At 39.6% G+C, this 16,600-nt stretch overlaps 1 long non-coding RNA gene across 1 annotated transcript; it reads right to left on the reverse strand.

Moving 5' to 3' along the window:
* Positions 1-14,019: 14,019 nt before the first annotated feature.
* On the reverse strand, positions 14,020-16,252 carry LOC142164911 (uncharacterized). The gene is made up of 2 exons (XR_012695995.1): positions 15,781-16,252; positions 14,020-14,310 (listed from the first exon to the last, which is right to left on the reverse strand). It is a non-coding gene; the product is annotated as an uncharacterized LOC142164911 (long non-coding RNA).
* Positions 16,253-16,600: the final 348 nt, after the last annotated feature.

A 16,600-nucleotide genomic window follows, 5' to 3' on the forward strand; every position in this document is an offset into this window, starting at 1 on the left:
CTCATTCTCCAGGTGGACGCCTGATTTCTTCAATTCTTTGTCCTCATTTTCCAGGTGGACGCCTGACTTCTTCTTTTCTCATCCTCGTTCTCCAGGTGGACGCCTGATTTCTTTAATTCTTTGTCCTCATTCTCCAGGTGGACGCCTGATTTCTTCAATTCTTTGTCCTCGTTCTCCAGGTGGACGCCTGATTCCTTCTTTTCTTTGTCCTCATTCTCCAGGTGGACGCCTGATTTCTTTAATTCTTTGTCCTCATTCTCCAGGTGGACGCCTGACTTCTTCTTTTCTCATCCTCATTCTCCAGGTGGACGCCTGATTTCTTCAATTCTTTGTCCTCATTCTCCAGGTGGACGCCTGACTTCTTCTTTTCTCATCCTCGTTCTCCAGGTGGACGCCTGATTTCTTTAATTCTTTGTCCTCATTCTCCAGGTGGACGCCTGATTTCTTCAATTCTTTGTCCTCGTTCTCCAGGTGGACGCCTGATTCCTTCTTTTCTTTGTCCTCATTCTCCAGGTGGACGCCTGATTTCTTTAATTCTTTGTCCTCATTCTCCAGGTGGACACCTGACTTCTTCTTTTCTCATCCTCATTCTCCAGGTGGACGCCTGATTTCTTTTAATTCTTTATCCTCATTCTCCAGGTGGACGCCTGATTCCTTCTTTTCTTTGTCCTCATTCTCCAGGTGGACGCCTGACTTCTTCTTTTCTCATCCTCATTCTCCAGGTGGACGCCTGACTTCTTCAATTCTTTGTCCTCATTCTCCAGGTGGACGCCTGATTTCTTCAATTCTTTGTCCTCGTTCTCCAGGTGGACGCCTGATTCCTTCTTTTCTTTGTCCTCATTCTCCAGGTGGACGCCTGATTCCTTCTTTTCTTTGTCCTCATTCTCCAGGTGGACGCCTGACTTCTTCAATTCTTTGTCCTCGTTCTCCAGGTGGACGCCTGATTCCTTCTTTTCTTTGTCCTCATTCTCCAGGTGGACGCCTGATTCCTTCTTTTCTTTGTCCTCATTCTCCAGGTGGACGCCTGACTTCTTCAATTCTTTACCAGGTATTTCCAGACACAAATATTGTATTTGCCCCTGTTTTAAATCAAAGAAAACTTCGTTAGTTTAAAGCAGGGTGGCTGGTTGTGGTATTCTTGCCGATGGTGATGTTTCTCTTCGTCTTTCTTTATTGCCTTGGAATGATTGAAAAGACTGTTTTGTCTTTGTAATTGATCCTTGACTATAGGATTTCCCTCTGTGTGTTTTTCCTTCAAAATCTTTCAACTGTAATCATGTGCTTCTTTTGACTTTGCTGATCCTCTTTTGATTTCATCTTTCTTACACCCGTACTTTTATTTCCCACCTTTCGTGGCTGTATTTTGTAACCTTGAATCTTGGTAGTATACCTTAACATTCTTTCTTATTTGTTTAGAATAAAAATTTATCTCAAAGCTTGGAGAAAGTAAGATTATTAGTAGCGAAATACGCTGATTTCGACAATTATAGAATGAAAAGAAAAATCCAATTTTTGGATGACTGTTGGAAAAGGAATAAAAGACTTATCTGATTGGAATTACTGGCACCAATGATCAGGGTATGCATTTCGGATTAATCAACCCAGTCTTTTAATCAATCTCCTTTCAATTGTCTCAAAGAGTTTTCATTGATCAATTTTCCTCATTTTTCACTTCTCCACTTCCCTTTCGCCTTATGGTGCCTGCGAAGGTTTTCACCAATAAGACTCTCTCATTTTACTTTTCTCTCAACTTCCGTCGCCTTATGGTGCCCGTGTGGGTTTTCACCTATAAGACTCTCTCATTTTTACTTTCTTTCCTTGTTTGTACCACTTCATTTGCTTGCATCAGCATTTTTCTAGGATTGATCGAAAGGTCTTTTTGGTATAAGGTTAGGAATGGAAAAGGTATTAAAAGCTAAATAGCTGTGGTATGGGTTTAAAATTACAACTTTTGGAATCTTTTCTTATTTCCAATACAATTCCTGCCCCAATCTCTTGATTGGGGTCTCTTGATATTTCTTTTCCGTGCACATTGTGCAGGTTGTGCACCCTATGACCGAGCCGTGAGGCGCCTACGTATCCTTCTTTGAGGAATCAGGTCAAACGTAGTTCACTCCATAATAGTGAAGATTTTTTTTTTTTATTGATTCCAATAGAGGTTAGGAAAGAAACAAGTATGGCTCAAAGGGGAAGCAAATGGTATAGTGTTTGGACAGCAGAATAAATTGCCTTTGTCATTTCAATCTTTGAAATAGTGCTAAATACAAACATTCAAAAGTTATGCATAATATCTCTTTACCGCGTCAGAATTGATCGCCATATCTATGCATTTGTCTTCAATATCTGTTAAACATAGTGCACCATTCGATAATACTCTGGTCACAATGAATGGTCCTTGCCAATTCGGAGCAAATTTGCCTTTTGCTTCAACCTGATGTGGAAGAATGCGTTTCAGCACATGCTGACCTACTTCGAACTTCCGGGGACGCACCTTTTTGTTGTATGCTCTTTCTATTCTTCTTTGATATAATTGACCATGGCATACTGCGGTCAATCGTTTTTCATCAATCAAATTTAACTGTTCTAGACGGGTTTTGACCCATTCATCATCATCAATCTTTGCTTCGGCAATGATCCGAAGGGAAGGAATCTCAATTTCTGCAGGAATTACTGCTTCGGTGCCGTATACCAACAAATAAGGAGTTGCTCCTACTGAAGTGCGAACAGTAGTGCGGTATCCCAATAATGCAAAGGGTAATTTTTCATGCCATTGTTTCGAACCTTCTACCATTTTCCGCAGTATCTTCTTTATGTTTTTGTTGGCTGCTTCTACTGCTCCATTCGCCTTGGGCCGATATGGGGTAGAATTACGATGTGTAATCTTAAACTGTTGACATACTTCTTTCATTAAGTTGCTGTTAAGATTAGCACCATTATCTGTGATGATCACCTTCGGGATTCCGAATCGACATATGATATTTGAGTGGACAAAATCGACCACAGCTTTCTTGGTCACTGATTTGAATGTCTTGGCCTCAACCCATTTGGTAAAATAATCAATAGCTACCAGAATGAATCTGTGTCCATTGGATGCTACCGGTTCAATTGGTCCAATCACATCCATGCCCCAAGCAACGAAAGGCCATGGCGCCGACATTGTGTGCAACTCGGATGGTGGAGAATGAATCAAATCTCCGTGTATTTGGCATTGATGACATTTGCGTACAAAACTGATACAATCTCTCTCCATGGTAAGCCAATAGTAACCAGCTCGGAGGATTTTCTTTGCCAACACATATCCACTCATGTGGGGTCCGCAAACTCCTGAATATACTTCAGACATGACAGTTGTAGCTTGTCTGGCATCTATGCATCTTAATAATCCGAGATCTGGTGTTCTTTTATACAAAACTCCTCCGCTTAAGAAGAATCCATTTGCTAATCGCCTGATGGTCCTCTTTTGATCTCCTGTGGCTTGTACGGGATATATACCCATCCTGATATATTCCTTGATGTCGTGGAACCATGGTTCTCCATCAAATTCTTCTTCAACCATATTGCAATAAGCGTGCTGATTGTGGATTTGAATATGTATTGGATCCACATAAGCTTTGTCTGGATGGTGCAACATTGATGCTAGGGTAGCCAATGCATCGGCAACTTCATTATGGATTCTTGGAATATGTTGGAATTCCACTGATTGAAACCGCTGACAAAGATCATGTAGACATTGTCGGTATGGTATGAGCTTCAAATCTCGGGTTTCCCATTCTCCTTGAATTTGATGTACCAAAAGATCCGAATCTCCCATGACTAAGATTTCTCGGATACCCATGTCTGCAGCTAGCCTTAACCCCAAAATGCAAGCTTCATATTCAGCCATATTATTGGTGCAATAAAATCGTAGTTGAGCCGTAACAGGATAGTGATGCCCTGTTTCAGAAATGATTACAGCTCCTATTCCGACTCCTTTCATGTTAGCAGCTCCATCAAAGAAAAGTTTCCATCCAGGTTTTTCAATTTGATCCACCTCGTCGATATGCATTGTTTCCTCATCAGGAAAATAAGTCTTCAGCGGCTCATATTCCTCATCAACCGGGTTTTCGGCTAAATGATCAGCCAGTGCTTGAGCCTTCATTGCAGTTCGAGTCACATAGACGATGTCGAATTCTGTGAGCAATATCTGCCACTTTGCAAGTCTTCCTGTTGGCATAGGCTTTTGAAAAATGTATTTCAATGGATCCAACCGAGAAATGAGGTAAGTAGTGTAGGATGACAAATAGTGTTTCAATTTTTGAGCTACCCATGTTAGGGCGCAACATGTCTTTTCCAGATGAGTATACTTAACCTCATAAGCTGTGAACTTCTTGCTAAGGTAGTAGATGGCCTGTTCTTTTCTGCCAGTGAGGTCATGCTGCCCCAATACACAACCAAATGAATTTTCCAAAACCGTCAAGTAAAGAATCAAAGGTCTTCCTGGCTCTGGCGGGACCAACACGGGTGGGTTTGATAAGTACCCTTTTATTTTATCGAACGCTTCCTGACACTCATCGGTCCATTTGACTGCAGCATCCTTTTTTAACAATTTGAAAATTGGCTCGCAGGTTGTTGTGAGCTGAGCAATAAACCTACTGATATAATTTAACCTTCCCAACAAACTCATTACTTCAGTTTTGTTTCTTGGGGGTGGCAGTTCTTGGATGGCTTTGATCTTTGATGGGTCTAGCTCGATGCCTCGTCGACTGACTATGAATCCCAGCAATTTTCCAGATGGAACTCCGAATGCGCACTTGGCAGGGTTAAGCTTGAGGTTGTACCTGCGAAGTCTTAAGAAGAACTTCCTCAAATCCCCAACGTGGTTGGTCTGATGCTTTGATTTTATGATTACATCATCCACGTATACCTCAATTTTCTTGTGTATCATATCATGAAACACTGTGGTCATTGCTCTCATATAGGTTGCTCCGGCGTTCTTCAAACCGAATGGCATTACCCTGTAGCAATAAGTTCCCCATGGTGTGATGAATGCCGTCTTTTCTGCATCTTCTTCATCCATTAGAATTTGATGATATCCGGCATAACAGTCCACGAAAGATCCTATATCATGCTTGGCACAATTGTCGATCAAGATATGGATATTGGGTAATGGGAAATTATCCTTTGGACTTGCTTTGTTGAGATTGCGATAGTCGACGCATACTCTAATTTTGCCGTCTTTCTTTGGCACAGGAACGATATTAGCTAACCAAACAGGATATCGAGTGACTCGAATGACCTTTGCTTCCAATTGTTTGGTGATTTCTTCTTTAATTCTCACACTCATATCAGGCTTGAATTTTCTCAACCTCTGCTTGACAGGAGGCATTGTTGGATCGGTGGGTAATTTGTGGACCACTAAATCAGTGCTCAAGCCCGGCATGTCGTCATACGACCATGCAAAAATATCTTTGAATTCTATGAGTGCTTTAATTAACTCCTCTCGGATTTTTGGCTCGAGATGGACACTTATTTTAGTTTCTCGGACATTACTCGTGTCCCCTATATTGACATCCTCGGTATCATTCAAGTTAGGTTTGATTTTTTCCTCAAAGTGAATTAACTCTTTACTAATCTCTTCAAAAACCTCATCTTCATCATATTCTGATTCATAATCACAATATGTTTCTTGAATTAATATTTCGGAATCAGATTGATTTTTAAGACTGGGCTGAAGATTCCTCATGCATGCCATATCACTAGAGCCAGCATAAAAAGAACTGTACAAAAAAGAAGAAAAAGAAAAGAAAGCTATTAGGAATGATAATAAAAAGGAAACTGCTTTTTATTGGATAATGAAAAATAACAAGGTTTTGCACGCTTCAAACCAACTGTAAGATAAATTTTGGGATTACAACCTTGAAATATCCCAAACAAACTGAAAAAAATCAAAATAAACTACCAAGACTCCTTTCGAATTGGGAGAGGAGTGGCTTTCCAATTATTGAGCTTTATTTTTGGTCCAACGAATTGAACTTCTGCGTTGCTACACCCTTCTCCGTCTTCCAGCATATTTACATCACTAAACAATTTCTCGAACCTTTCAATTAATTCCTCCTCAGGATTGACCTGGGATTTAGGAATTGTTGTTATCGGGCGATTTTTAGCACCGGTCTTGACAAAAGACTTCAACAGCTGTGGTACTGGTTTTGGAAGAACCCATGCTTGGTGTTTCAACTTCCTGGCTCTCATCACGTCATTGGCGGTCGGTGTGAATCCTAAACCGAATGTTCCCCAGTTCTCGGGGAGAGATACTGGTTGTACAATTCCTTGCAAAGATAAGCCCAGGCCTTTGCCGGGTATAAAGCCATTCTTCAGCATTTCATAAGCTACCATGACTGATGTAGAGGATACCTTTGGATTCGTAAGGTATTTTCCTTCTGGAATTTTCTCTACCGACACTGTGTCTGACACTTGGTATACCCATGGTCCTTGGTCAATTTCTGCTCCCTCGACTGGTACAATGGTGCTGTTGTGAGCATTTAAATTTTCTTCTCCATGCACGACTATTTCTTGATGGTCCCATTCAAACTTGACAACCTGATGTAATGTTGACGGGACTGCTTTAGCAGCATGGATCCATGGTCGACCCAACAACAAGTTGTAAGAAACAGTCATGTCCAAAACTTGGAATTCCATTGTGAATTCAACTGGCCCTATAGTTAGTTCCAACACTATGTCGCCAAATGAATCTCTACTTCCACCGTCAAATCCTCGTACGCAGATACTGTTCTTTTGAATCCTCTCCTCTTTAATTTTTAATTTGTTTAAAGTGGAGAGAGGGCATATGTTTGCACTGGACCCATTGTCGACCAATACCCGGGTTACTACGGAGTTTTCACATTTCACGGTGAGGTAAAGAGCTCTGTTGTGCTCGGTACCTTCCACAGGTAATTCATCATCAGCAAATGTAATCCTGTTCGTCTCAAAGATTCTGTTGGCTATTTTGCCCAAATGATTTACAGAGATCTTTTTAGGAACATGAGCTTCATTCAGGATTTTCATCAATGCCAGACGGTGTTCCTCTGAATGGATCAGTAATGACAACAATGAAATTTGAGCGGGGGTCTTCTTTAATTGATCCACAACAGAATAATCATGGAGCTTCATTTTTCTTAAAAACTCCTCCGCCTCTTCTTCCGTCACAGCTTTCTTCGTGGGCATTGGATTGTTTTTAGTTTTTCTCAGCTCTTCGGGAGTAAAACATCTTCCCGAACGAGTCAAGCCTTGTACCTCACACACTTCTTCCTTGATTTCTTTGCCTTTGTACATTACGGTCACCCGTTCATAGTTCCATGGGATGGCTTTGTTATTGATGATTGGCAGCTGAATTACAGGTGCAATAATAACTCGATCTGTACGTGCTCCTTCCACAATTACGACGGGTTTGTTAGCAACCCCTGGTACTATCACCTTTGTCCTCTCTTGTTTTGCGGCAACTTTGTTCGATGATCCCTCATCGACTATCATAGACGGTTCACCACCATTCTTGTTATGCTTAGACACCGGCTTCTCCTCCATTAACTGCTTATCTGGCTTGGTTTCATGAGACTTGATCATCATGACAGTTTGTGACGACTTCTTTGTCTCCCCATCAGCTTGTATGATTTCTATCATATTAGCATCTTGATGGGCTGGCATTGGATTTCTATTGATATTTGGAGCTTCGGGGGTTTGAACCTCGATTTTATTAGTATCAATCAGCTCTTGTATTGCATTTTTCAAATGCCAACATTTCTCCGTATCATGGCCTGGTGTACCGGAGCAATATTCACAGCTAATGGTGTAATCCAGATTCTTTGGTGGAGGATTAGGTAGCTTGGATTGTATTGGTCTCAACATGTCTAACTGTCTCAGCCTGTGGAACAGACTAGTGTAAGACTCTCCCAATGGAGTGTAAGTTTTCTTTTTCTGTTCCCTTTCTCCTCTGAATGCTGGTCTAGGCCTGAAACCTGGTCCGGGATAAGCTCGGGGGTAGGTATTTGGTGTGACAGGAGTACGCCAATTGGTGTGAACAGGTGGCTGATTGTATGCTTGAGCGTGGTTAATGGCGAAATGAGGCTCTGAAGGGTGATAGTAATGTTGGGATGAATCATGGTGGTAAGCTGATTGGCGAGGTCGTTGCTGATTATAGTAAAGCGGTGAACCCCTGGGTCCTGGCCAAATTCCTGAATCAACTACGGTTGCTTCCTCCCTCTTCTTTCTTCCGATTCCTCCTACCCCGCCTTGAATAGCTTGAGTAGTTGCCTTAATTGCTGAATAGCTCATGATTTTGTTTGTCTTGAGGCCTTCTTCTACCATACCTCCCATCTTCACTACCTTGTTGAATGATTTTCCAACCGCTGAAACCAAGTGGGCGTAGTAAGTTGGTTCCAAGGCTTGGAGGAAGTAGTCTACCATTTCGCTCTCCTTTATAGGAGGATCCACTCTTGCCGCCTGTTCTCTCCACCGAAAACCATACTCTCTGAAACTTTCATTGTGTTTCTTCTCAAATTTGGTCAAAGATAATCGATCTGGGATGATTTCCAGATTGTATTGGAAATGGTATACGAATGCCTGTGCCAGGTCATCCCAGGTGTACCATCTTCCATGGTCTTGGCGTGTATACCACTCCAAAGCTGATCCGCTTAGACTTTGACTGAAGTAAGCCATCAATAATTCATCCTTTCCCCCAGCTCCTCGCATCTTGCTACAGAAACCCCTTAAGTGGGCTACTGGGTCGCCGTGCCCGCTGTATAGGTCAAATTTGGGCATCTTGAAGCCAAATGGCAATTGTACATTAGGGAATAAGCATAAATCTTTGTAGGCTACACTGACTTGCCCACCTAATCCTCGCATGTCTCGGAACGACTGTTCTAGACTTTTGACTTTCCTGAACATCTCTTCTTGTTCAGCATTTTTGGCTGGCTTGTTAATTTCGGTTGGGAGATCAAACTAAGGAGCAGGTGAATTTATTTCGGAGGCTTTGAAGGTGGGCTCCGGGGGTAATATTGGTTGTCTTGGGCCTGAAATGTAGGCTCACTAGGAGATTTGTGAAATGTAGCAGGGGGAGGTGCTACAAAAACAGGAGTCATAGGTGGAGGAAGGTACGGAACTGGTTTTGGAGGTGGAGACTGTGGTGTCTGAGAGGTGGTGCCTCGGTAGTGCTGATAAATGGGGAAACTTGGGGATAATTCAGTGGTGATATTATCCTGAGTTTGGATTATTGATGGAGCAGGGTTATTTGGGTAAGATGGGGGCAACTGTCCTGTAGACCAAGCTTGGTACATTTCGGCCATTTGCTGCTTGAGCTTAAGCATTTCTTCTTTCATTTTCCCGACATCCATCTCTTCTATCTCCATTCCTGTGTCAACATCTGGGATAGACATACTTTCGGGTACTGGTCCTTTTGATCTTGTATGATAGTGATAATATGCCAGTATACTCTTTAGAGAAACTAACTGGTCGAATTCTGAAAATGAACAAACTTGTTAGTTTTGAGAGTTTAACACATATATAATCACACGTTGAGATGCAATGCTCCTAGACAAATAATCCCTTTCTATTATGCATTCGCTCGGTTGCTTGTATCCTCCCAGCTTTATTGAAATTGAAAAATTGTCATTCGCTTTTATTTACTATAGATATCTTTATCGTGGTGGTCGACTCTTAGAGATTGCCTATGTATTATGTCAAACATGAATCAGACCTTGCGTAGTTCGGACCAAAGTCAATCATGTTTATTTATTACACAAAGATGGAATTACATTCGAAAACTTTAAGAAAATAGCTTGAAATACACACACTTAAATCAGAATAAAAGATACAATTCATAACATCTCACAAAATGCCCCACTTTCCACTTTTGTTCTCTAATATTGGATTATCTGCTCAATGTGGGGCTTGACCTGGATGGCCTCCCAGCGTACGATACATCCTTTCCAACTCTATTGCTAGATGACGAGCAAAAGTGGGCGCATGCTCTGTAAACCTTTCACAATCCATTCCTTGGCAGTTTACATAACTTTGAGATGTGAAGACTGCCAAGTCGTGGACTTGTGCCCTGAAACCTTGGAGACGTTGGTCTTGGTCTTGCAATTGCTGCTGACGAGTGGTGGCTATGTCTCTGACACGGTTTTCACGATCTAAAGCTGATTCTAATAGAGCTTGGAGTCTGGCCTGCTCTAATCTTGCTTGTGATCTTTCCCTGTCGAGGTCTGCTTATTGGTATTCTCTGTTGCATCTTCTTGCCTCTTCTAGTTGTGCACGAAGCTGGTCTTCTGATCGCATCCAATAGTCTTTTTCCTTCTTGAATTGAGCCTTGTCTTTTTCGGATTGCCTATCCTGGCGTTCCTTGTTAGATCTGGCTTCTTCATTTAATTGTTGGATACTTTCTTTTGCCTTGCTCAATGCCCTTTCGTTTTCTACAAGAATGGAGTCAAAATCTTGCATTTTTTCGAAGAGATTGGCGATGGTTTTTTGATCTTTCCAGCTTCTCTTTGGCGTTTCAGAGACTCTTTTCATTTTTTGGAATCGAGCATGAAGATTTTCATTCTCACAAGCTAGACTCTTTTTCTCGCCTTTGGCTTCTTGTTCTTGCAAATCTTTCTCCAAACTGAGGCTTCTTAGATTTTCTTTTAGGGCATGGATAGTGGCTTTGTACCCTTTTTCTTTTTCTCCCCAGATTAACCGTTCTTGGATTTTATCATTGAAATTTTGAACATGGGGTCTTTTTGTTGGCCTTTTTAGCTCAGGTTCCGGTACATCATCCACGCGGGACCGCTTTTCGAACCACCTTGCATATCCAGGATTTATCTCACCCTTGGTAGCGTCTAGGACTTGAGTATCACTTTTCAAGTATCGGCACCCATTCCACATCTGCTGAAGTAGAGCTTCGGGAATAGTGGCTTCTGGGTGTAATTCGATTACTTGCATACTCAAATCTTCCTCATCAGGAACTATTTGATATCTCCCTAGTTGTCTTAGGACTCTTAGTGGTGCATATGGCTGAATGCTTCTCAATCCCAATAGTAGTAGATAACTATTTGAGGTTGACATATGTATTACTTCTCTCATCGGGAGCCATCCCAGAGTCCATTCAATTTGATTTGCCGTTAAAGCCTTTAGATGAGATACCCATGCTTCTATCCCTTCTGGAGCTTGGTAATTTTTTGTTCTTTCCTCATAGCTCTCGATGCAATTAGCTCTGTTCGACCCATACTGTATGATCTTGGGTTGTTGTTGGAGATGTTCAATCACCCACATTTGCAACAAAATTTTGCATCCTTCGAAAACCTTCTCCCCTGATTTGCATAAAGTCAAAGCCCGATAAATATCTGACAGAATGATGGGGACAAGGGTGTGATTTTCTTTAGTGGTGAGGATTTGCACAATTTTTGCGGTGCGAATATCAATTGTTCGCTCTTTATTTGGGAAGACCATGACTCCTAGAAAAGCCACCATGAAAGCAAATCGTCGGTGTATCTGCCAAGTGTCTTTGTTTTGCTTATTAGTAAGGCCTTTCTCATGAATTTCGAACCCATCTGACTTTCCAAATCTGGAATACAAAAAGTTGAAGGAACAACATCCATTGATGACATTGCTTTTCCTAATTTGACTGCTGATGTTCAGAAGACCGAAGAATCGATGTATTGAAGGAGCCTTTGTGAATATCAAGCTTTGATTTCTTAAACTTCCGTCAAAACCAACATAGCCAGCTACCTCCTCTAATGTAGGAGTAAGCTCAAAGTTAGAGAAATGAAAAACATTGTGTACCGGGTCCCAGAAAGTTACTAATGCCGTAATCAGATCATCCCGAGGCTTAACTTTCATAATGTCCGTGAGATTTCCCAAATGCTTGACGACCCATTTTTGACCGTCTTCGCCTAAATCATACCACCACATTTGAAGCTGACATAAAAATTCCTCCGTACTTGTGGATGAGGGGCTTTGTGTAGTGCTCATTTTGTATCTGAAATTTAATTTTAATAAAGTCAAAATTTATACTAAAATCATTTTCGAAATTTTTTCTTTTATTTTAAAAAAAAATTAAAACTATATTTTTTCGAAAATTTTAAGGCAACCCATTTTATTCCTTGCTTCTTACCATGATTTTATTTAAGCTGGTCAACAAGCATGTTCGAGGCAAATGAATGCACAAGTAGCAAGTAGGATGCATCATGATGGTCTTTTAATTTTTGGGTTCACCTGTCCTAGACAGACCCAACCCCTGTGTTGAGTCTCCAAGGGCAAATGCATATGATGCAAATATTCGTTCCTACTAGGGATCCGGTACATGGCTGAGTTATTCTAAGTGTAAAACCTTAGGTTGATTGTTCTAAACCTGGCTTACCCAAACGGACAGTTTGAGCCGAAGCGGGGGCAACGTACCGGGAGCACGAAAGTCTGCCCGGCCTAGTTACTTGTCCCAACTCCGTCTTATTTGGTATGACTTTAACAGAAAGGTGGGTCACGCGCACGTGTACACCATAAATTCAGAAGACTCAGAAAGAAGGGGGTTTCGTAGCAGTTGTATATATGCACAATTCAAATAATATTAAAGCGGTAAAAAAAACATTTAGCATATTAGCATATAAACAGTTGAAAATTATATAGTAAGTAAAGCCAATAAAAACAGATATTTTAAGCTCGAATTCTTTAAACCCTGAACCTATGGTTCTGGGTTAAAATAACATGTTAGTCCCCAGCAGAGTCGCCAGAGCTGTCACACCTCCTTTTTCCGCCCCGCGAGGCGCGTGGGGAGTTTTCTCCAATTAAAGGACAGTCGAAACGGGATTTGTTTATTTGTTTCAGAGTCGCCACCTGGGAATTTTGAGGCATCCCAAGTCACCAATTATAATCCCTGAATCGAGGAGAATATGACTCTGTTTGTTTTTCTGCAAACCAAAAATCCTGAGTAAGGAATTCTGTTAATCCGGAAGAAGGTGTTAGGCATTTCCGAATTCCGTGGTTCTAGCACGGTCGCTTAACTGTTTTTATTATTGGCTTAATCATCTTGATTTTATTAAATATTGATGTTTTCTGATTTTACTACTGCTTATACTTATTACGATTGAAACCTTCTTTGAATCGAATTACGCGTACGTATATTCGTGTTATAAATTAAAAATGCGGAATTGTGTCACGCGTACGTGTACACAATAATTTTTTATAATATATTAAGCAATCATTTCTCCGAGATTGTTTTGAATCAAGAATATTTATTTTTCTTGAATAGTGAACCGTACATCTTGGGTTTTTTATGAAATTGATTTAACGCCTTTAGAAAAATCCTTTTATTAAACATTCGTTCGAAATTGCGCGTACGCATAATCCGAATTTTTTGCTTTTAAAAATATAATCAGGGTACGCGAACGTATCCCTAATCGCGCGACATATTTATAATGATATTATGGAATTTCCACATATAACATGTTTATCCAAGACTATTCAAGTTCAAAGAACAGAATAAAAACATGATTAGTACTATTTTTAAACATATATGACATATATATATATATATGCCAAAGAATAAATTGCATATGAAACTGAAAATAAATGATTCATAAAGGAAGGAAATATTTTCCGAGAATTTTCATTATTTATTTAATGCAAATTCTACTTCTAATTATCATTGATATGAAGTGTGGCAATTTATGCTTATACATCTTTTTTCATTCTTATATGCTTGCTTTTAATCTAATAGGCCTAATTACTTGGTTAATTTATTTTAAGAAGGTAGATAGGCATTCGAGTTTATAAGAAAGGAATTATTATACAAGCCAATTCAATAAAATTACCTTATATGCAACTTAGTTATATGTTGTAAACCTTCATAATATTTTAAACATCGTAACAAGCTATACCATGTCACCTTTCACCAAAGTTTATACACACATCTATTATCTTATCGACATCATCATCTTAACCTTATGTAACAAAAAATATCACTACTATAGTTATCTTGGCCCTGCTACATCACTTCTTACTTAACCAACAATAAAATTTAAATAATGACCAACATTCATACCATATTCCCTACTTCGACAATTTAATATGATTAAACTAATGAGATAATGAGCTAATGTTATTACAAATCTTTATACGAACTTTCAAAGTAAGACAATTAGCTCATAGCTATCAAATTGAATTCACTACTAATTAACTAACATAAAATAAAAAAACGAAATTTAAATTGATGAATCTGGACAGATAAAAACAGAATTTCAATTCAATCTTCATTTATCCACCATATTGAATCTTTTTCCAACATAGAATTTAAAAGGATATATATACCTGAAAATGAAGGTAGAAGAAGTAAGTTTCAGCAGTTGCAGCAGTAACAAAAACAGCGAAATACCAGTATTCCCTCAAATTTGAGCAATAAGAGGATCCGAAGAAAACAGATACACAGTACAGCTATTTTTAAAACTGGACACTTCAAATATTAATTGAATCAATGGAACCAAGTAAGGTTGAACAAATTCAACAAAAGAAACAATATTTCAAATTTCAATTCCTTTTCAGTTTCAAAATCCCATTTTTTCTGATTTTTGTTTTTCTGTTGCTGTATATCTGTGTGTGTGTGTGAATGCTCTTTTGTTCCTTTTCTGTTTCTTTTTCCTCTTTTAAAATCTCTCAAACTCTCCTCTTCTGAAAACTGATCCTAAAATCTGAAACTCCCTCTCAATTTTCCTAAAATTTCTTCAAAAGGAACTCTTAAACTTTCTTCCAGTCTTTCTGAAAATTCCTCAAAGACTCTCCTAAATTCTGCATGCAAAACTCTCTCTTAAAATTCTCTCTTTCTCACTCAAAAATTCCCTCTTTTTTTTCTCACTCCAAAATTCTGTCCTTAACTGTCTGTCCAGCTCCTGTATTTATACAGGGCTGGTCCTAGGCAATTTAAGTGCTTCTTGGACCCCCTTCTTCTTTTTAAAAACAGAAAATCCCATTATGTAAAACCTTTTCCCTGATTTTCAGCAGCCCATTATCCCTTTGTTCCCCATTAGTATTATTAACTAATAGCAACTAACATTACATTATAATATACTAGTACTAACACCCTGTTTTTTACTGCTCATTCCCAGAAATGCCCCTGAAATCTTGATGTTATTACTGAAAAATCAGAACCTATAGCAAAACAGTTTCTAAAAATTTGTACAAACTTAGTTATTCTTCTGATTTACAGCTATAACCAATCCTATTAACCTCCTAATACAATTGTATCTGACCAACTTTGTAAACTAGAATCCAAACTTGACATTATAGCAATATTTCACTGAATTTAGAACTAACAACATATTACTGAAAATTATCAACACAATTCAGACTGGACCTAACACTGAACTAGAATCAAACACACACAGGATCATTGTCAATACTGACAATGTCCTGAAACTTTAATGTTCAGATAGTAACATATATACAACCTTTATTTTGACAGATTCATATAAACCAGGATGATTTAACTAACGAGTATTAGCTAAAAATGATTATCTACAGTATTCGTCAACAAACAGTACATAATAACAGATAATTTCAATCAGTATTATGAGAATTCGTAATATAATTAATCGACGAACTTAATCGAGTCGATTACACACATTGTAAACAATCACAACCAATAGAAACAATTCTCATTCGGATCAAGTAGATGGGGTAGGAGACAGAAATGACAGAATTGATCAAAACAAATATGAAAAATTAAAAAAAACTATTAAAACAGACAACAATACACGTAGAATACACAAAAGAAATAGAAAATACCTCTGAATCTTCAAATTTATTCAGACACAGACTCAACTTGGATTCGGACATTTTTGAGGTTGAACAGACTTTATTCGAAGTATTCTCAGTTGAGAATACCTCGATTAAAGTCTCTTAGACCTCAATCCTTCACTCGAATCGGAAAAATTCCAAGATTGGAAAATTCTTAGGGTTCCAGATTTTGGATCTTAAATCCGAACACTTCTAGGCAGATTCGAAGCAAACCAACGGTATTCTAGGCACGAGCGAGGTCTAGGGGTCATTTGGTGTTAATTTGGAAGGAATCTGAGTAGGGTTAGGTTTCACTCGAATCTTCAAGTTAAGATTCGAGCAGTTCTATGAAGATTCGAACCATGCTACTAACAGATCCGTGATGAGGATGGACAGGGGAAGCTCTGGTGTTATTTTGGAAGTCATCAGAGACAGTTGGTTCTTCAGGCCAAACTTCGATCGAAGATTCGAGACATTGGGGCCTGATTCGAGGTATATGTGTTATGGATTTGGAAAGGGGAGGTTGAGAGGAGTCGAGGGTGTTAAGGTAGGGTGGTTTGGACTACCGGAACCGCCGTGAGGCGATTTCCGGTAGGCGGTGCACGGTGGTGGAAGGTGAAGTTCATTTGGTCTCTTGAAGGAGACGATGAACAGGGCCGAAGGGTGGGGTGTTTGGTCTGGGGGGCTGGGGTGTGGATTGGATTTATATACGAGTGGGGTGGATTGATCTCATCCGTTGGATCAATTAAGATTTACGGTTGAGATCAATTCACTTAACCAAACGTCGTCGTTTGGTTAAAGGTTGGGGTCAGGCTGGATCGGGTTAAAG

Source organism: Nicotiana tabacum, chromosome 10 (genome assembly GCF_000715075.1).
Source record: "Nicotiana tabacum cultivar K326 chromosome 10, ASM71507v2, whole genome shotgun sequence".
Classification (NCBI taxonomy): Eukaryota; Viridiplantae; Streptophyta; class Magnoliopsida; order Solanales; family Solanaceae; genus Nicotiana; species Nicotiana tabacum.